Genomic DNA, 21,717 nt, shown 5'->3' with positions numbered 1-21,717 from the left:
AGATTTATAGAAATTCGTCTACGTCTTGTCGCTGTGGACAATAGCCAAAGTGGCAGAGATAAAGATCTGCAGGACAGCCACTAACGTGAGAAACTCGTGTTCTTGCTGTGCACTTGTTGGTCCTTCAGTTTCATCCCTGCCACAGAGAAGATAAATGTCACGACATACAGAGACCTTGGTGGTGTTGTGAAACTAAAAACAGTGGAAACTGTCCACCGTCTCTGCTTCTAACCATGTCTCTTTGATCTTTGTTGTTTTTTGTGCTTTTTTATCATTGTGGTAAAGTCTTCTATGGTCGTTCCCTTTCCTGTTTAACCTTTTCAACCAATCAGCGTTAAACGAAGGCAATGCTGCGTTGGCTTTTTGGAAGAGTGTGTGCAAGTATTTTTCACAGCTTGCGTGCTGGTTGAATTCCTGTAATCCTTCACTCCACGTAGCCAAAGATCTCCAAAACAGTCTTTGTAAGGAGCTCCCTCTGCATCTACAGACCCCAACGGTTTGCCAGTAAAAGTTTGAGCACTGATTCTGAACAGTTGTCTGGTTTGAATTCGCACCGCCTCAGTGATGCTCTTAGCAAGTTCAGTCGTCCATGCCTGTGATCAGCCAACCATACCAAGCAGGGGCCATGTTGTCTGACAAGAGTGCCTTGCACAGCTGGAAATTCAACAGTTTTTTCCATTTAGAATCAGAAATCAGCTCTAAATAGAATAAAACTTGTTTAGCAGCAGTGAACGTGCTGCTGAGGAAACATCTAACATAAAAAACACAATCCTGTGCCAAAGACCTTTTCAGAAAAGAAAAAGCACACTACCGCTGGTGTGGTGATGCCAGTTTTACCACACAGGCATGAACAGACCTGAACTTTGAATTAGTTGTTTAAATCGTGAAGATGTCAAGCTTTGTGCCTTTCCACTGAGATCCAAAGACAGCAGAGTCACTGAATGTGGGAAACATATATGCTATTACTCCTGTTTTATAGATGGATTGCTCACTTGAGGAGAAAAAACAATAATATCTTTGCTTGTTTGACAGTTTTTTAAGGACGTATTGTTTTCATAATGTGCTTTACTTAAAGACATTGACATTACGGGTTATGGTGCTATGATTTTAATGGTCTGGCACACTTGAGATCACATTTAGTCGTTATGTGGACATGAACTAAAATAAGTGCACACCCTGATTTAAATCAGGTCTGCTGCTTGCAGTCACTTAAAATTTGCTGAAAATACAACCACATTATTAGATCATCTCTTTACAGTTATTCATGCATTACATTTTTAGCAGAGCAACTAGTAATCTGTGACCTCTTAATATTCAATACCTTCCAGCAGTGAAACTGACGCAAAATGACCAACAAAGACAAAAAGCACACAAATGACCCCAAACAAGGCAGAAGAAGAAGCAACAACAAGGAAATGCAACATCACACAAAAACAACTTTTATGGGAAAGAAAAGGTCTCACAAAAGTGGCGCAAAACTACAATAAAATGGCACAACAGCTACACAAAGCCCCACACTAAAGGCGCAGAGGGCCCAGTGTCTAATATCCTGACCAACACAGTGAAGTTTGAAGGACTGGAATTAAATACGGGTGAAACTGTTCCACGTGGGCCCAACGGTTCACCTCAAAACGAGTTCCCCAAAGAAGAAATGTAAAGTGCGCCGTGCGTGAAGGCTTTCGGAGGTACCGGTCCCGCTCTGACACGGAGCTGCCTGCACGCTGAGCCGCCTGGTCAGACACATCCTCTGCAGCCCCGCACACACTGCTGCTGCTGCCGCCAGCAAAAAGCGGATTTCCCCTCAGCCAGCTGAACTGTGTCACACCTCGGCCGCCAGAAAACTGACACCAAAAACAGAAAAGAAGGAAAAAAATAAAGAAAAGTAAAGTGTCCGGCTTACCTTGTGAGTGAAATCGATTCCTTACAGCTCCCCAAAGTCGCCGCTCGTTTGTCTTCTATCTAATCATGATTGGAAAGTTTTAAAGTGAAACAGGAGAGGATGTAGAGCGCTGACAAAAAGGCCACTCGCAAAACGGCCAGTTCCTCTATCCGCGTGTGTGTACAAGGAAGTAAAAGTTAACTTGCATTATAGCCCGCAAGTTATAAAAAAAAGTCCGGAAGCAAGGACGGTATCTATGCAAAGTACGAGAGGGCAGTGAGCTGCAGAATGAGCGCTTCTGATGCTTAGGCTTGTGTTTTCACATAAAAGTCGTAAAAGGTCGTTTATAACATGTTTCACTGTGTGTGAGTCTTCTCACAGTCTCGCGCGCTCATGTAAACACGCGCACAGCTGTTTGACCGACAAGTGTCAACTAACAGGGGCGTTGCCAGGTTTTTTATTAACGGGTGGCACAACAGGGGGTTGGGGGGGATTAATTATATCAGAATAAATACAAAAACAAACAAAGTGGAAACTGTTTAAAAATTCACAGATTTATGATGTGAACTGTGGACAGACTGTGGACACCGGGAGAGTCATCTCCAAAAAGATGGGGACTGTATTGAAGGAGTAGTGATGGAAGTTGGGGGGGGGGGCATCATAATGGGAAGAACAGTAGGGGGTTACGAGGGCTGTAATGGCAGGAAGGAATCTAGCAAGCCTTTGTTTTAGTTTGCTAGAAAATTCGAATCATATTTCAATTGTCTGGATATTTTTTTTGGGACTGTAGGGTGTACACTATAGTCTATAGCACACAGGAGTATTAGGTTATTATGTACACGTTGGTAAGTTGTCTGAAACAAATGAGCGTGCTGTGTGTGCAACAGTGCGGCAAACATTACCCCTCCTTTTATTTAATGCACAAGTAGTCTGGTCATTACTTGCTAGCTAACTGGGTAAGAGTGCCACGGGTCTGTAGCTCTGTCCACTGTTATAGGGAACATATTTAGTTTTAAAGGAAGTTACGGGGCTTACCCTCCTTTGTGGAGGGCTTATATTTCACCTAAACTATCTAATATGCATATCCACACACATTACTATAACTACAATATTTTTTTAAACAGTGTTTTAAAGAAAATACATTAAGAAACAGATTATTTTTTATTTATATTTCAAATGTGAAAAATGCTGATTTTACAGCAGCAAAATTATTCTTTCTCTGCAGTTTAAACATTAAATAAGCTTCTGCCTGCATAGAGTGGATAGTCAAACAAGCGCAATCATTATAAAGGCATTATTTCATGTTAATGACTTTTTTTTTAACACACACACACACACACACACACACACACACACACACGGGAATAGCAGCAACCCTTCAACAGCAACATTGTACCTATCAGGTAAAACATAGGCTAAGTTTGCTTTGTCCCCACCTGACGACAGTGACAGAGTAGGTGCTAAGAGCATGTGCCCACCAGCTCACCCTCATCTTCACCCTCATCTTCAACCTCTCCCTATATCAGGCAGCCATCCCACCCTGTCTAAACTCAGCCACAATCATCCCAGTGCCGAAGAAGTCTCCCATCACCAGCCTGAACAATTAGCACCCTGTGGCCTTCACACCGGTAATTATTGGCAGCATGGTGTTCAGAGAACAACCTGGCACTGAACACCAAGACAACCAAAGAGGTCATTGCTGACTTCAGGAGGCACAGCACTGACTTAGATCCCCTGTACATCAACAGGGAGCATGTGGAGAGGGTCCACACCCTCTGGTTCCTCGGTGTCCTCATCTCCGCTGGCATCTCCTGTACAGACAACATCACAACAGTCGCCAAGAAGGCCCAGAGTCTGAGAGTCTGAGAGTCCTCAGGAAGCACAAACTGGACTCCAATCTGCTGCTCACCTTCTACCGCTCATCCATTGAGAGTCTGCCGACATACTGCATCACAGTATGGTACGGCAGCTGCACTAAGGAGGACAGAGCAAGACTTCAGAGTGTAGTCAAGACAGCACAGAAGATCATCAGCTGCCCTCTCCCCTCCCCGATGGACATTTATTCCTCCCGCTGCCTTTACATGTCCAACCTGCTCCCCTCAGGAAGCGCGACAGGTGCATCAGCACAAAGACAGACAGACTCAAAAATAGTTTCTTCCATAACAACCCTGAACTTACACATGCACTGACAACACAGTTCCAGCCCCACTCCAAGGACTTCCCTCTATACACAGACTACAAACTACCATCACCACTGTGCAACACTTAATTTTACGTGCAGTAACTCACACTGTAAAGATATAACACTATTTATTTATTTATTTATATAGTGCTGCAGAACTGTGCACCTCCCCTTTCTTTTCCCAAATGTCTGCACTGAGTAGGAGATGCGCTGTATCCCACTGTACATGTGTACAGTGACAATATTCTGTATAGTATGATGCCATTCCATATTAGATTCCTGATGAATGTGGCTTGTTGTTATTCAGCCTGTTTCTATGTGCCTCTTTTTAACTTTGAGCACCCGCCCCTTCAAACATCTCAGACTCACCAACATAGCACAGCTAAGTCTTTCCATCAATGTGAGTACTAATGTGAACTCTGAGTCATGTCTGTAGCCAAGAAAGTGAATTCAGGGTATTAAAAGAGAAAAAAGGGAGTGGGGGGGAGGAGAAAGCAAGCTGCTCACAAGAAAGGTGAGCAGAGCACAACTAACTCGTCATGCTTGTAGTATACGTGCTGTTTATATTGTACATATATGTTTGGAGTACAAAACTACAGTTTCCTTAGCTAAATACAGTTACTATTTCTGGCCTGTTTTTTGTAACTCAAACATGGCATACAAAGAAAATTACATGTAATTAAAATAAAAGCAGAATCCAGCCACAACTGTCTGATTGTGAAATCCAAAGCAGGCCCAGACATTTTTTTTCTTTATCGTCATGAAATATCATTTTTTGTGTTTCTGCAGCTACAGACCACAGATCTTACTCTTTATCTAACCCCCCTGTAATGCTGTACAGATCCTACATCAGATCCTACTAAAGCGAAAGTACATTCGGTTTTTCATTTCTTGCTTTAAACATCTTATATACACGCTGGCCACATGCTGGGCTGGTGTTGGAAACACAGATTTGGGTCCATGTTGCCATGTTAGCGTCACACAGTTGCGGCAGATTTGTCAGCTGGACACACATAATGGAAATCTCCCATTTCAAAACATCCCAGGTTTTCTGCTGGACTGATCTGAGTTCAGTGAACCCAATGTTGTGTTTGAGATAGCTGAGCACTGTGACGCGGTATGTCATGCTGCTGGAAGCAGCCATCAGAAGACACGGTCGTAATAAAGAGATGGAGTCTCGGTTTCTCAGTGTGGTCTTCTGCTGCTGTGTCTTGTGCATTCAGAGATGCTCTTCTGCACATCTTGGTTGTAATGAATCTTTATTGGTGTTATTTTTGCCTTCCAGTCAGCTCAAAGCATTCTCCTCATACATCTGGCATCAACGAGGTGTTTACACCCGCTCACTGGATGTTTTTATCTTCTTCAGATGATTCTCTATGAACCTCCTCTATAAAAGATGGGTGTGAGGGAAAATCTGGCACCAACACTCATGCCACATTTTGGTCACCTTGACCATGTCAGCATGCCTGAGTTGCTGCGATGTGATTGGCTGATTATTATTCATCTTAAAAAGCAGTTGAACAGGTGTATCTGACAAAGTGGCTGCTCACCAGATATGAGTGAAAAATTATTATAAACCCAAGATGTCGTAGGCATTTGTTTCACCTGCGTTAGTCATAGGTCCAAACTCCAAAGAAAGATCGTGAGTATTTTCAATTGCTGAAACATACTGGAAGCATTTGTTCATCCAATGTTTTTTTATAAATATCTTTTTAAAAAAGGCAACACAACCTCATTTCCTTTACTCTGAATTTATAGTCGGCCTATTTTCAGAGAGGAAATTTCCCGCTGTCTCTTCTGAGCAAAGAATGATTATTTAGGCCTGGATTTCCTTTTAACTGAATAAAACAGTAAATGTAATATGTCCTTTGTTAGCAAATTAAGTTTGAGGTTTACTGGTTGACATCAGAACTATAGAAAAGTCAGCATGTGTGCAGATCAGGATGAAGAAAATAAAAACCCTGCTCTGCCAGAAACAAGAAGAAAAAGCTACAAAGATGAATATTTTAGAAAATATGACGACACCGTCTATTATTTTACAGACCCTACAAGGACATTTTAATGCCACAAATTGGAGAAAATATTCAGAAGAGTGTAAAATACAAGATGATCCCAGATTACGTTTATATTTCTGGGAATATAATATTAAAATCATTTCCTTACACAAATACAATAAACATAAATGTTCTTTATGGGCCCAGAGCCGTCATGCTGCTGTTTGAAATGCTGTAAGATTATCTGATAGATTTGCATGTGTAACTTGTCTCAGTAATTTGCATGATAGCGAGAGAGGAGCAGGCGAGACGGGAGGAGGTGAACACAGAGCTGCTTTCAGCCACTGATCAGCTGTTTGTATTAGCACAGTTATTCATCTGTGCGTCGTGTCGGCAGACATAAAGTCACATTCAAGCAAAAGTGAGAAATGGGTCAAAGTAGCTGCAATAAAGTGTACATGCAGAAAATAACCAATAAATAATGAATACACCAGATTTCAGAGTCTTATTATAATCAGCGGCCCCATAACAGCTCATGTTGCTATCACTTGCTATGCTAACTCACAGAGTCTAATTTGTTCCAGCTGAGTGAACAAAATCTGCACTGTGCACTTTTTTAACAGCTGACTGAACTCTGTGGTCACTTTACATAAAGAAATAACATTAAGCTGTTTTTCTGTGTCTTCACATCCATCGACTGTATGAAGGCAACATTACTGATTTCCTGTTTGTGCAGCTGAACACATCAACATATGATATTAACACAAATACACAACACATCGACTGGTGTGTAACGGAAGAGGATTTCCTAAAGCTGCACGTGGATCAAGTGGCTCTACAGTGACGCAAAGACAGGGTGTGTTTGTCCTGACTTGAAAATAAAAGTTTGAGGACTGTTTCCCATAAACTGTTCAGTAAAGTGAGCTTTACAGAGTGCTGGGACAGAGGAAGGCAATGGGCAGGTTTCTAACTGCACCTCTGTACATCATGTCTGTTAATTCTTCAGTTACTGATCCCTAAAGGTTATATTGGGAGATGTTTTTAGGGGGAGGATTTGCATACATTTACATGTAAGGCTGAGCTGTGACACACCAGACTGTGGTTACAATTGTGGGGTGTGGCAGAAATAAGAGAGGCCTAAAAGAGGCCCGTGTCTACAACTGAGCCAGATGCCTGACTGCTGGCTGCTGATGGTAAGACCCAGCCATTTTTTGGGAATGACAAGTCAGGTAAGTGGGTGTGAATTAACTGGCTCGCTTAACAAACAGCCGAGCTCAGTCAGTGGCTCATTCGTCTTCTGGGCCTGATAAAGAGATCCCGATAGTCTCTCAGTTTAAACCACCTCAGGTCAATGAGCTGGCGTATACGTGAAGAAAAGGTTTCCTGGACTCTGTAATCCTGATTGTATAAGATAAAGGTCTAAATATATCTTACTTTACTCAGATTTCACAGAGTGTATATTTGTTAATAATTTGATTTGAGTTATTTTGGATGAGGATAAAGTGTAAGATAATGGGGAATTTCAATTTTTACTTTACAATTCTGTTTAGTGTAATGTTTATTGTTAAATTGTATTTTCTTTCCTTATTTAATTTTTACGTACTGTTCCTTTAATACATGGTAATTTTGCACATGGGGAGCGGTCGCGATCGAAGTAACGGGGCTTTAACTAGCTGTGGAGTCAAACAGTTTTCTCACTGTGTTTGGCAGTTTACTAATGGTGGGGGGAAAAATCGATACTGCGTAGTATCACAATATTTTGTTTGCTAATAATGTATCGATACAGGGACAGCAGACATCGATATTTTGTTACAAAAACTTCCAGTCCACCAGATGGTGCGGTAGAGCTTTTTCTCTAGTGAGGTCAGCACACGGGAAAGTTGATCAAACAAAGATGGAGGAAGAGAAAGAAATCAGGAAAGCGCCATCTGCATTTAAATCAAACGTCTTGATGTATTTTGCATTTTTTAACAACGATGGGACAAATGAAATGAAAATAAAGTACTTTGGGAATATTACTAACACGAGGGCCCATCTTACACGGCACCATCCAAAAATAGCGTTAACCGAGGACGGCAAAGCTAACTCTAAATCAGCTCAACTGAAAAATCAAGCAACGCTGGACACTCTTAGCTTAACAAAGCTATCTCCCAATTCAGAGCGAGCTAAGAAAATGGCACAATCTATCACTCACTTCATCTGCAAAGACCTGCGTCCTTACAACATTGTGGAAAACGAGGGCTTTTCTTACATGCTCAAGACGCTGGAACCCAGGTATGTGATACCATCACAACGTTTTTTTCGCAGACACAGCCGTACCCAATCTCTACATAGACATGAAGCGTAAAGTTGGGAAAGTTTGAGCACACCAGAAAGGGTTGCATTAACTTGCGACGCATGGACCTCACAGGCTATGGATTCATGTGTGACTATAACATCTCATTATCTCACTGCAGACTGGCGACTGCTGTCTTATGTTCTCCAAACTCGAACATTACATGAAAGTCACACCGGTCAAACATTGCAGATCTCCTGCAAAATGCAGCACAGGAATCGGGGATTGCCGACAAAAATCTGGTGGTCGTCACCGACAATGCTTCTAATATGACAATTGCCACTCAGCTAGCGGGATACCTGCATGTGAAGTGTTTCGCCCATACGCTCAATCTGGCATCACAATGAGCCTTAAACCTGCCTGCTGTAGCCAGGGTCTTGGGGAGAGTGCGGCGCATAACTGGGTTTTTCAATAGAAGCACAGTGGCAAACCACGCTCTGGAGCAAAAACAGAAAATGTTACAGCTCCCGACTCACAAGCTCAAGACCGACGTCTGCACGAGATGGAACAGTGCTTATGACATGCTCCAGCGTTTCCTTGAACAACAACCTGCGATTTGTGCAGCGCTGCTGTCCGTCGAAGTCAGAAAGAGTAGCACAGATATCTTTACTCTAAATGAGACGGATATTGGGAACACTGAAGAAATTGTCCGGGCCTTGAAGTCAATGCAAGTCGCGACTACTGTGATGTCTGAGGAAAAGAATCCTACTCTGTCTCTCGTAGCACCGCTGCTAGCACAGCTGTTGCATGACACCCAGGACAACATTGGTGACACAGCGCTGGTCAGAAACATCAAGCAAAGTATCAGTCAAGATCTGAAGAAGAGATATGCCAGCACAGTCGAGAGGAACACCTTCTACACAGCATCAGCTCTCGACCCACGCTTTAAAACCCTGATCCAATAACCTGATCCAGTGAGAGATTGAAGATTCTGGTGAAGATCAGGGTGAGCTGGTGGGCACATGCTCTTAGCACCTTGCCAGGTACTCCGTCTGGACCGGCCTCCTTCCTGGGGTTCACTGCTAGGAGCACGTGGCATCCATTACAGTGAATGGAGCGGTGCAGGAACCAGGTGAGAATGAGGATGGGAACAGGGCTGAAGCAGATGAGTGCTGCTGTTGTGGTGTTTCAAAGCAGGCAAAGAAGCAGTTTATTTCCTCTGCCAGCGGCACACTCAGGTTTTCTGTTTTCACAGTGGTGCCTCTGTGGTTTATGATGTCTTGTATTCCCTGCCACACCTCCCGTGTGTTGTTGCTGGACAGGTGGGACTCGATGTTTCTTTTGTGGTCTGACTTGGCTTTTTTTAATTCACCTGACCTGAAGGCGGCAATCTGATCTGTGTGTGGGTTGCACATTTTTTTCTCTTCCAGAAATTGTTGTCAATTGACGAGCTCTTCTAGTTCCTGAATTATCTGGCAACCGGCTGTACACAAAGGGACCTTTGTCACAAGTTTAACATCCACAGAGCTACAGTGAGTAGAATACTTGTGTCAAGGTCCAACTTTTTGTACACTTTCCTTGGATCTGTCTCCATCTGGATGGCACCTGGCAGAGTGAGAGCAAACTACCCCACGGATTTCAATGGGACTTATAAATATTACCCAGGTCATTCTTGACTGTACTGAAATGAGGTGCCAAACACCATCCTCCCTTCTGCTCCAGAGCGAGGCATTTTCAACTTTACAAGTCGCACTGTACTTTCATAGCGCTTATTGGCATGTCCCCCATGGAGCAATGACATTTGTGTCAGCACTTTGTGAAAGCTCCATCAGTGACAAGGAGATTTTCCATCACTCCGGCATCACCTCCCTCCTGACGCCTGAGATGGATATAATGGTGGACAAAGGGTTTCTGGTAGATGAGCTAGTGCCCGGGAAAGTCCATTGCCCAGCCTTTTTGTCTAAGCAAGCTGAAATGTCAGACGTGGATGTCCTTAGAACCCAGTCCATTGCACGTCTGAGGGTCCACATGGAGAGGCTCATCAGGAGGGTTAAAGAAAACAAACTTTTTGACACTGTCATCCCTCTCTCCATTTCTTGGAGTATAAACCAGATTTTTACTGCATGTCTACTCACAAATTATCGATACGGACCCCTGGTCAAAAAATGGCTGGTTGATTAGAAGCTTGAAATGTGTGTAGTGTAGTCTATTTAGCTGTCACGGTCCTGGGTCGGTGACCCAGTGTTTTGAGTTTCTTGTGTCTCTGAGTTTTGTATTATGATCTCAGTTCCCTTTGTTCCCCAGTTTATTCTTTAGTGTCTTAGTTTGGCGCTCTTGTATTCTCTTTAGTTCTCTGAGTATTTAATAGCTCCCCTCTGTGTCTTTGTTGTTGTTCTGTGTTTCTTAGTTGCTCTGTCTCCCCTAGTCTAGTTTGCGTCTGTGCTACTTCCTGTTTTACTTTGAAGGTCCATGTCTCTTGTGAGTGTATTCTACTTTGCTCCCTCGTCTCGTCAGTTCTGATTTCTCCCAGCTGTGCTCCCCTTCTGTGTCTCATTCCCCTCGTTACTTCCCAGTGTATTTTAGCCCTGTGTTTCCCTGTGTCAGTGTCGCGTTCTCCCTCATGCTGTGTGTTTCTCCCTGTGTCTCCCTATGTGTGTATTGTTAGATTTGTCTCAGTTTAGGTTTTTGTAGACGTTCTTGGTTCAGCAATAAACGCTGCCTTTTGAGTTCAATCCCGTTTCTAGTGAGTTTGCGTTTGGGTCCAATTCCTGCCTGCACACAGCGAAACATGACATTAGCAGTATGTGGGAGAAGTAGCCAGTGTTGGGAGAATACTTTGCAATTGTATTTAGTTACTGAATACTGAATTCTTGCCTTTAAACATATTTTGTAGCATATTCCAATACTTTGTCTAATCAGAATACTGTATTCTGAATACTTTGAATGCTTTTAGAATATTGTTATTATTCTAAATTCATGTATTTAGTTACTCCCCAACAATGGAAGTAGCAAATTTAGTTACTTAAGTAAAATTGATAAACAGCTAACACACCCTCTTTCCTGGTTAAAGTTCAATAATAAATCACTTGATGTTTTACTGTTACTCTGCAAATAAAACTGCCTTACTTTAACCGCATTGTCTATTGCTCTGTTCTGTGTGCTTCTTATTGACTGCAATAGATTTTGTAAAGATGCTCAATACTGTTTCCCTGGAATTCTGAAAGAAAAACACTTATAGATTTCCAATTATTAACCGTATTTGACATAATTTGAGTTTTATAACAGTAAAGATATCAACATCTTCTTGAGTGGAGACTACAAAATCACACCATACCTGTAGTCAGCAGCTGGCCCTGAACTTGCCAATAATAGGCATGTGTTGGTTTAAGCTGCAATGCCCCACTGATGACCTTGAGGTAAGGTGCATCTACATAACTTTTAATGTTTGGACATTTAATTTCTACTAGGCCAAACTGAGGTTGCTCCAAGGGGTCAAAAATGACACGATCTGGTGATGCACCACAAATCCACATTTGTAGTGGTTCACTCGTTTTATCTGACAGTATTCCCAGATCGCATCTGCCTCTAACTCTAAACCCCTCTTCATAGGGCCTGTCTGGTGAGTACCTTTTAAGATGCGTTCAGCCAGCAGCTCTTCAGAGGGCTTGCTCACATGACCGATCTCTCTAAAACGAGATGCAGTCACTCGTGGTCTCCGTAGATTATACCAATCGGCACACTCACTCTGCTCTCGCGTAGCACATTCTATGCTCCGGGGTCACCTCCAGACTTTTCATGTGCAGCTGTTGCTTCCTGGAACAGTCTTGCAGTGGCAATGATGGAGGAGGTGGAGCATTATAGAGGGTCTGCACTTTCTCTTTGGCTGGTTGCTGATAAGAAAGTGGACTTCCTTGTTGCACCTTGCCGAACAGTGACTCCACAAGTGGGATATCGTCACTTATTCCCATGCTACAGATCATAGGCCGGTCAGCATCAGAGAAAGTTTGGTACACTTCAGATACCCGCAGAACCGAGAGGTCAGGAAGGTCCCCGTAAAGGCCTTTGTACAGTTTGCTCCTGGATGTTAAAGAAAACACACACACACACACACACACACACACACACACACACACACACATTTTAAATTTAACGGGAAATCTACTACAATTACAGGTACAATGATAGCAATATTTTGTTTTACAAATGAACATTATGACTAATGATTAGAGGTGTAAAATTCGAAAGACACCTGCTGAATGATATGTAACAAAAACGGATAATAATTTTAAACACAATTTCAGTTTTCAAATTAGAATTCAGATAGAATGTGATGATGTCATAGGGCCACTGGGGGACAAAACTTTAAATGCATAGATGCTGGAACAAGTCATTTTTATTAGTTGCTAGGCCCTATAACTCACTATATTACTACTAGAATATGCCTTTTAACTAAGTTGCCCTTATTGCCCTATCGAATGTTGTGATATTATCTGAAACCCCATCAGTAGCAAGCACTTACCGCACGCCCTCTGTGGTCTGTCTTGTTTTGGGTTTGGCAGAGAGCACAGCCATCTTCTCAACAGGGCCAGGCTTTATCCCCTATTACAATAGGGTATAAATTTAATTATAAAATATAATAATAATAATACATTTTATTTGAGGGAGCCTTTCTAAAACCCAAGGTCACCTTACAAAGAGAAAAGACATCAATAAACAGTAGATTAAAATAGATTCTAATAAATTAAAATACAGAAACCAGCAAAATACAACCACAAACAAAAATTAAAAAAAACCCCAAAAAACCATGATTTGACAGCAAGTGAAATCTGTATTAAAGCGAGTAAGCCAGTTTAAACAAGTAGGTTTTGAGTTGTGACTTAGATAAGGGAATCTATATTTCTTAAGGCTGAAGGAAGTGAGTTCCAGAGCTGAGGAGCAGAGCAACTGAAAGCTCTGTGGCCCATAGTGGTAAGGCAAGCAGAAGGAAGAACAAGATGAATGGCAGATGAAGATCTGAGAGAGCGGGAAACTGTGGTGATATGAAGCAGATCACAGAGATAGGGAGGGGCAAGGTTATGAATACACTTTTAAAGTTTATCCTGGCTTCTATGGGCAACCAGTGAAGCTGTTGAAGAATTAGGGTGATATGGTCTCTTAAGGGAGTACGAGTTATGACCCGAACTGCAGAATTCTGAAGAAGCTGAAGTTTATGGAGGGACTTATTGCGGAGACCAAATAGGAGGGAGTTGCAATAATAATAATAAGTTACATTAAAAATATTGCGATGATTGCACTCACCATAACTCTGGGCTTATGCCACTGTTGTTCACCTTCAGTGCAGCTTAACATCGGAGGAACGACTTGGACTTTCAACTGTGAATAGTGTGCAGATTGAAACAGAGGAGCAACACAAAGTTTCCACAAAGCTTTTCCAGCCTTGCACGTGCAGGAGAAGTGCAGCAGTTGCACAGGCTGCAAATCTTTTAGGACCACCTACAAAGTACAATATTTCAATGTATTTAATGCCATCAATGAATATCCTTATCCATTTCTAAAGAAAGCGTGTTTACCCAGTGCACTTATTTCTGAACAGCTCTCTGATATGACAGCCTGACAAGATCCTAGCAACAATATCAATAGCCTACAGCCTATTACATTATGCATTATATACACTGAACCCAACAATTTCACACTGCCTCTTTTTCATGATCATTCGCTGAGTTTGTGAGATTTCTCTGTTTTCCTCATAGACACTCTGCCCTGACCACCACCTCTCCTGAGCCCTGATTGTTATCAGACACTGCAGAAAAACAACAATTTTAGTAAAGTTAGTAATAGAATAACATGTTAGATGGTAAGTATAAGCACAGAAACTGTAATAGAAACATATATAGACCCTTGAAGCAGACGTTTTCATTAAAAAAATCAAATGATCAATTTTGACGTTTGAAGAGTGTAGATTGATTGGTTGTTTACATCACTCAACACAAGAAAAACTGCATTACAAAATGAGAAGACACATTGTCCATGTTCAGAAGCACATCTCTGTATAGTAACAGTTCATATGATTTAAACAGGCAAACGTTCAGCATTCAGACTACAGGTACTACAGGTGAACATTAGTCAAAGCCAGATGTTTCCCCTGTAAAGTCAACTTAGCAAGCACAGTCAAGTAGACACCTACACAGCATGTCAACAAACCGTGAAAAAAAGCCACAGGATATAAAAAAATAAATGATGATTGCTGTTAAGGGTCTCTATATATTAGTATTTACGAAGGGTATGTTGTGACTTACCTTCAAAATTATACCAATACTGAGAAATATAAAATTCAAATCCTTTTTCTCTTTTGCTCTGAGGTGCGGGGGAAAAACTATCGACAAGTTGATGAACATCATTTACAGATATATTGGGTAAATGCCCAAGACATCCAGAGAAATGTAAATCGCCGCTTGATTCATTCATTTGGTTGACTTATTTTGGACCATAAACAAGGTGCGAATATCACACCGGAAACGAAGCGCCCTACAGGAGTTTCTGCACTGGAAGTAGCATATGTCACACATAGTCAATTGGAAATTTAACTGCAATACATGGACATGAAATACCAGGAGAGGATTCACCAGTCAGCCCCTCAGCACAGGAAGTAGGTGCAGTTACTCGTGGCCAACATAGAGCAGAGCAGCTACCTGAACGCTACTCCAACAGAGGTCGATTATCTTGTTAATAATTTTACCTCCTCACTACGTACGACTCTGGATACTGTAGCTCCTGTGAAAACTAAGGTCTCAAATCCGAAGTACCTGACTCCGTGGTATAATTCTCAAACACGTAGCCTAAAGCAGATAACTCGTAAGCTGGAGAGGAAATGGCGTGTCACAAATTTAGAGGATCATCATTTAGCCTGGAGAAATAGTTTGCTGCTTTATAAGAAAGCCCTCCGCAAAGCCAGAACATCTTACTATTCGTCACTGATTGAAGAAAATAAGAACAACCCCAGGTTTCTCTTCAGCACTGTAGCCAGGCTGACAAACAGTCAGAGCTCTACTGAGCCAACAATCCCTTTAACGTTAACTAGTAATGACTTCATGAACTTCTTCACAAATAAAATTTTTATCATTAGAGAAAAAATTACCAATAATCATCCCACAGATGTAATATTATCTACAGCTACTTTTAGTACCATCGATGTTAAGTTAGACTCTTTTTCTCCAATTGATCTTGAGTTAACTTCAATAATTACTTCCTCCAAACCATCAACGTGTCTTTTAGACCCCATTCCTACAAAACTGCTCAAAGAAGTCCTGCCATTAATTAATGCTTCGATCTTAAATATGATCAACCTATCTCTAATAATCGGCTATGTACCACAGGCCTTCAAGCTGGCTGTAGTTAAACCTTTACTCAAAAAGCATCTCTAGACCCAGCTGTCTTAGCTAATTATAGGCCAATCTCCAACCTTCCTTTCATATCAAACATCCTTGAAAGAGTAGTTGTCAAACAGCTAACAGATCATCTGCAGAGGAATGGCTTATTTGAAGAGTTTCAGTCAGGTTTCAGAGCTCATCACAGCACAGAAACAGCTTTAGTGAAGGTTACAAATGATCTTCTTATGGCCTCTGACAGTGGACTCATCTCTGTGCTTGTCCTGCTAGACCTCAGTGCTGCGTTCGATACTGTTGACCATAATATCCTATTAGAGCGATTAGAACATGCTGTAGGTATTACAGGTACTGCACTGCAGTGGTTTGTATCATATCTATCTAATAGACTCCAATTTGTACATGTAAATGGAGAGTCCTCTTCACACACTAAGGTCAATTATGGTGTTCCACAGGGTTCAGTGCTAGGACCAATTCTGTTTACATTATACATGCTTCCCTTAGGCAGCATCATTAGAAGACATAGCATAAATTTTCACTGCTATGCAGATGACACCCAGCTCTATCTATCCATGAAGCCAGGTAACACACACCAATTAGTTAAACTGCAGGAATGTCTTAAAGACATAAAGACCTGGATGGCCGCTAACTTTCTGCTTCTTAATTCAGATAAAACTGAGGTTATTGTACTCGGCCCTGAAAATCTTAGAAATATGGTATCTAACCAGATTCTTACTCTGGATGGCATTACCTTGGCCTCCAGTAATGCTGTGAGGAACCTTGGAGTCATTTTTGACCAGGACATGTCCTTCAACGCACATATTAAACAAATATGTAAGACTGCTTTCTTCCATTTGCGCAACATCTCTAAAATTAGAAATATCCTGTCTCAGAGTGACGCTGAAAAACTAGTTCATGCATTTATTACTTCCAGGCTGGACTACTGTCATTCACTATTATCAGGATGTCCTAAAAAGTCCCTGAAAAGCCTTCATCTGATCCAAAATGCTGCAGCAAGAGTCCTGACAGGGACTAGAAAGAGAGAGCATATTTCTCCTGTATTGGCTTCCCTTCATTGGCTTCCTGTTAAATCCAGAATTCAAAATCCTGCTCCTCACATACAAGGTCTTAAATAATCAGGCCCCATCTTATCTTAATGACCTTGTAGTACCATATCACCCTATTAGAGCACTTCGCTCTCACACTGCAGGCCTACTTGTTGTTCCTAGAGTATTTAAAAGTAGAATGGGAGGCAGAGCCTTCAGTTTTCAGGCCCCTCTTCTGTGGAACCAGCTTCCAGTTTGGATTCAGGAGACAGACACTATCTCTACTTTCAAGATTAGGCTTCAAACTTTCCTTTTTGCTAAAGCATATAGTTAGGGCTGGACCAGGTGACCCTGAATCCTCCCTTAGTTATGCTGCAACAGACGTAGGCTGCCGGGGATTCCCATGATGCATTGAGTTTTTCCTTTCCAGTCACCTTTCTCACTCACTATGTGTTAACAGACCTCTCTGCATCGAATCATATCTGTTATTAATCTCTGTCTCTCTTCCACAGCATGTCTTTATCCTGTCTTCCTTCTCTCACCCCAACCGGTCGCAGCAGATGGCCCCGCCCCTCCCTGAGCCTGGTTCTGCCGGAGGTTTCTTCCTGTTAAAAGGGAGTTTTTCCTTCCCACTGTCGCCAGAGTGCTTGCTCATAGGGGGTCATATGATTGTTGGGTTTTTCTTTGTACCTATGAAGCACCTTGAGGCGACTTTTGTTGTGATTTGGTGCTATATAAATAAAGTTGAATTGAATTGAATTGATAAGGAGGAGATAGGGGAGTGAAATATGACATATTAGCAACACAGTGTTATGCTAATTAGCAGCGAAAGACCCGCTAACAAGTAGCTAACTACATGTGAACAGCTATCCTTTGTGTGTTTCCTGAGGCTACTGGTGCAGTTAGCTGTATTGAGCTCTCAGCTAAGTGGAACAACCTAATCAGAGAATCATGGAAGATGATAAAGATTCAGCAACAATGGAAATGCAGCAGGTGAAGCCTACAGCTAAGGCAATAGCAGAATTGCAGAATTGCAAACTGCTTTAGCAGCAACTGATACTAAACTTGAGATTTTGCAGAGGTTTGAGGGATCAGATGTGTCACATAGAGATGACAAATCATCTTCCATCCAGATTCAGCCAGCTGGGGTACAGAGATTGATCATCATGGAGTGATTACTGATATTGTGGTGGTGCTGATAGTGAGCAAAACAGGATGCCTCAATCAGCTAACACTGTACAGGTAAATCAGCCAGCTATCAGAAAAGACAGCCACTGTTCTTCAGGTAACAGTTCTTCTCAATCAGCGGGCTTAGAACCTTCACACATGTTGTTAGCTGTAATGTAACGACAGAACGACATTGCAGAAGTCCTTGCAACGCAACAAAGACTCTCTACTCTACCTCCTCCGAACATTTCCATCTTCAGTGGGGATCCATTGGAATATAAACTGTTTATCAGAGCCTTTGAGCATGGAGTAGAGTGTAAAACAGAAAGCAGAAAGGATCGTCTTTACTTCTTGGAGCAAAACACTTCTGCACAGCCCAGGGAGCTAATACACAATTGTCTGCATATGGATCCAGAAAAAGGCTACTGTGAAGCAAAAAGGCTCCTGAAAGAGCACTTTGGCAATGAATGCAGGATTTCTGTGGCATACATAAATAAGGCTCTAGGCTGGCCTTCAATAAAGACAGAAGATGGTGAAGCCCTCAGCGCATTGGCACTATTGCTCACTAGCTGTGGCAATGCAATGTCAGACATGGAGTACATGGAGGAGTTGGATAGCGGTGCTAACATGTGTGCCATTGTGAATAAGCTACCGTACAAACTCAGGGCAAGGTGGAGGAGTGTTGCCTTTGAAATAGAGGAGACGGAAGCTTGGCGGCCCAAGTTTATGGACCTTGTCAAGTTTATTAACACGCAGGCTAAGGTAGCATTGCACCCAGTTTTTGGAGATATAAAGGACAGCAATAAGGCACCAACCAAGTCTCCACCAAATGTCACTTTGGGGAGGAAGAGTGGCAAGACCATTTTTACAACAAGGGCCACACCTGTGCCGATTCGGCATGAGCCCCCGCATCCTCAGGACCTTCTATCGCTGTGCCATTGAGAGCATCCTCACTGGATGCATCACCACCTGGTATGGCAACAGCACCGCCTACAACCGCAAAGCTCTCCAGAGAGTAGTGCGGTGCTCTGAACGGATAATTGGAGGTGAGCTTCCCTCCCTCCAGGACATCTACAGGAAGCGGTGCCTGAGGAAAGCGGGGAGGATCATCAAGGACTCCAGTCACCCCAGCAACAAACTGTTCAGACTACTTCCATCGGGAAGGAGGTTCTGCAGCATCCGGTCCCGTACCAGCAGACTGAGAGACAGCTTTTTCCACCAGGCCATCAGACTGCTGAACACGTCATAGACACCTCACCCTCACTACTGGAACTTCAACATTATGCACTCCATACTGTACATTAATGCCACTGTTTTGCACATACCAACCTCTGTATATTTTATATATCTTATTTTATTGTTTACTTTATTTCATTTGTAAAACATGTATATACACACTCACACACACACACACACACACACACGTAGAAAAACATATTTAGTACACACGTTCAGTAATGTGTATACCTTTATATATTGTACATATATTTATTACTTTTTAGATTAGCCATTTTTATATTTTGCTTGTTTTATGTTATTGTATTTTTGCACAACTCTGTTGCTTGTGAAGCTCGCACACAAGAATTTCACTCACATGTACTGTACCAGTGTACCTGCACATGTGGCGTGACAATAAAGGTGATTTGATTTGATTTGATTTGATTTGAACCACTCAGGCAGTATCGATGTAGAGGCAAAGGGAGGCAAAAAGGGACTCACTAATCCTACCTCCGCTTTCAACAAGCCATGTTTGTTTTGCCACAGTGAACATACCATGGCACAATGCAAGAGTCAAGTCAAGTCAAGTCAAGTTTATTTATAAAGCACATTTAAAAACAACCGAGGCTGACCAAAGTGCTGTACAATAAAATACAAATATAAAATACTATAAAACACAGGTACATAAAATGCCTCACAAATAAAACAAAAAATTAAAAACAATAGGTTAAACCTTGCTAAAAGCCAGTGAAAATAGGTGAGTTTTAAGAGCAGTTTTAAAAGTTCCTAGGCTTGTGGAGAATCTGATGTGAGGGGGTAAACTGTTCCACAGTCTGGGTGCAGCCACAGCAATAGCCCTCTCTCCCCTAGTCTTTAATCTGTACCTGGGAACATCTAAAAGCATCAAGTCTGCTGACCTCAAAGATCTCCTGGGGCAGTAAATGCTAAGAAGCTCTGCCAGGTAAGGAGGTGCAGTGCCGTTAAGAACCTTAAAAACCAGCAGTAAAATTTTAAAATCAATCCTAAAAGCAACTGGGAGCCAGTGGAGAGAGCAGAGGACCGGAGTGATGTGGTCTCTCTTTTTGGAACCGGTCAGCATGCAAGCAGCAGCGTTCTGCACCAATTGGAGGCGATGCAGACAGGAACGATCTAAACCAGCATAAAGGGAGTTACAGTAGTCCAGCCGTGAAGTAATAAAAGCATGGACCACCCTTTCTAGATCGTTCCTGCACAGGTAGGACTTGACTTTAGCTAAAATCCGTAGGTGATAAAAAGATCCCTTGACTACGGAGAACATGATGAGAAGAGACTGAGGAAATCTCTACACAAAGAGAAACTAGAATTTCTTTGTGGGAAGGGACTTTGCTTCAGCTGCTTAAAACAGGGCTATATGAGTAAGTCTTGTGAGGAGAAATTAAACTGTGAGCTCTGTTCACTGACTTATCCAACTGTGTTGCACATAAGGATAAGGCCACGCCAAAGGAGGAGTCACCAGAACATGATGAGAAGCAGTCTGTGAGCAGTGGGTTTGTGGAGACAGCTCTGGTACTGGGGCCGGAGACGCAGATAGCATCCTTGCTATTGTTCCAGTCCAAGTTAAGGCAAAGAAAGGTGACAAGGTGGCTATCACATATGCTTTCTTAGACCCAGGCAGCACTGCAACGTTTTGTACTGAAAAGCTAATGAATGAGTTCAATCTCAGTAGAAAAAAAATAGACATACTGTTGACAACAATGGGGCAACATAAAACGGTCAGCAGCCATCTTGTTACAGGCCTAGAGGTTAGCAGCCTAGAAAGTTGCAACTTTCTTGAGCTGCAGAAGGTGTTTTCTCAGAAGGCAACCCAGCTGACAAAAGGAACAATCCACTGCAGGCAGACTTAGACAGATGGCCTTATCTAAAGCGGGTGCAAACACCCTACATCAGCGGTCCCCAACCCCCGGGCCTCGGACCGGTAACGGTCCGTGAGTCGTTTGGTACCGGGCCGCGAGAGTTGAGGCTCAGGTGTGAAATGTATGGTTTTCAGGGTTTTTATCGGTTTTCAGCGTTATTTTGTTATCGTTTTTATCGTTAACTCGGTTTTCCTGGGTCTTTTCACGTGTGTTATGAATAAATCTTCTTTTTTTCGGTACCGGTACCAGTTTTATTTTGTTGTATTTATCCGCGACACCTTAAAGGCCGGTCCGTGAAAATGTTGTCGGGCATAAACCGGTCCGTAGCGCAAAAAAGGTTGGGGACCGCTGCCCTACATCAATGAAGAAATAGGTCTGCTAATCGTAACTAATGCACCAAGGACTATGGAGCCAGAGGAAGTAATTCACAGCATAGATGACAGACCCTATGCAGTAAAAACAAGCCTTGGCTGGACAGTGAATGGACTGCGGCAGGATGGCAATTGCAGAGCTGCAAGGAGGAAAACGGTAACTATCAGGTCAAATTGAATATCCGTGGCCAAACTGGATGACCTGTGGAAACAGCAGCTCAGATACGACTTTCCTGAATGCAACCAAGAAGAGCAACTGGAGATCGGGAAGATCTCCAATTCATGGACAGTGTGACACGTTCTGCCAGACT

At 42.4% G+C, this 21,717-nt stretch overlaps 1 protein-coding gene across 1 annotated transcript in view; it reads right to left on the bottom strand.

Annotated features, from left to right (window-relative positions):
• The window catches only part of plcg2 (phospholipase C, gamma 2), a 45,880-nt gene extending 43,665 nt beyond the window's left edge, over positions 1–2,215 (bottom strand). The window contains exon 1 of the mRNA XM_005449213.4: positions 1,901–2,215. The gene's annotated coding sequence lies outside the window, so the exon portion shown is untranslated. The remainder of the gene's footprint in view (positions 1–1,900) is intronic.
• Between the last annotated feature and the right edge of the window lie 19,502 nt (positions 2,216–21,717).

This window comes from Oreochromis niloticus, linkage group LG7, assembly GCF_001858045.2.
Source record: "Oreochromis niloticus isolate F11D_XX linkage group LG7, O_niloticus_UMD_NMBU, whole genome shotgun sequence".
Taxonomy (NCBI): Eukaryota; Metazoa; Chordata; class Actinopteri; order Cichliformes; family Cichlidae; genus Oreochromis; species Oreochromis niloticus.
This window is presented reverse-complemented; position numbering and strand designations above follow the sequence as displayed.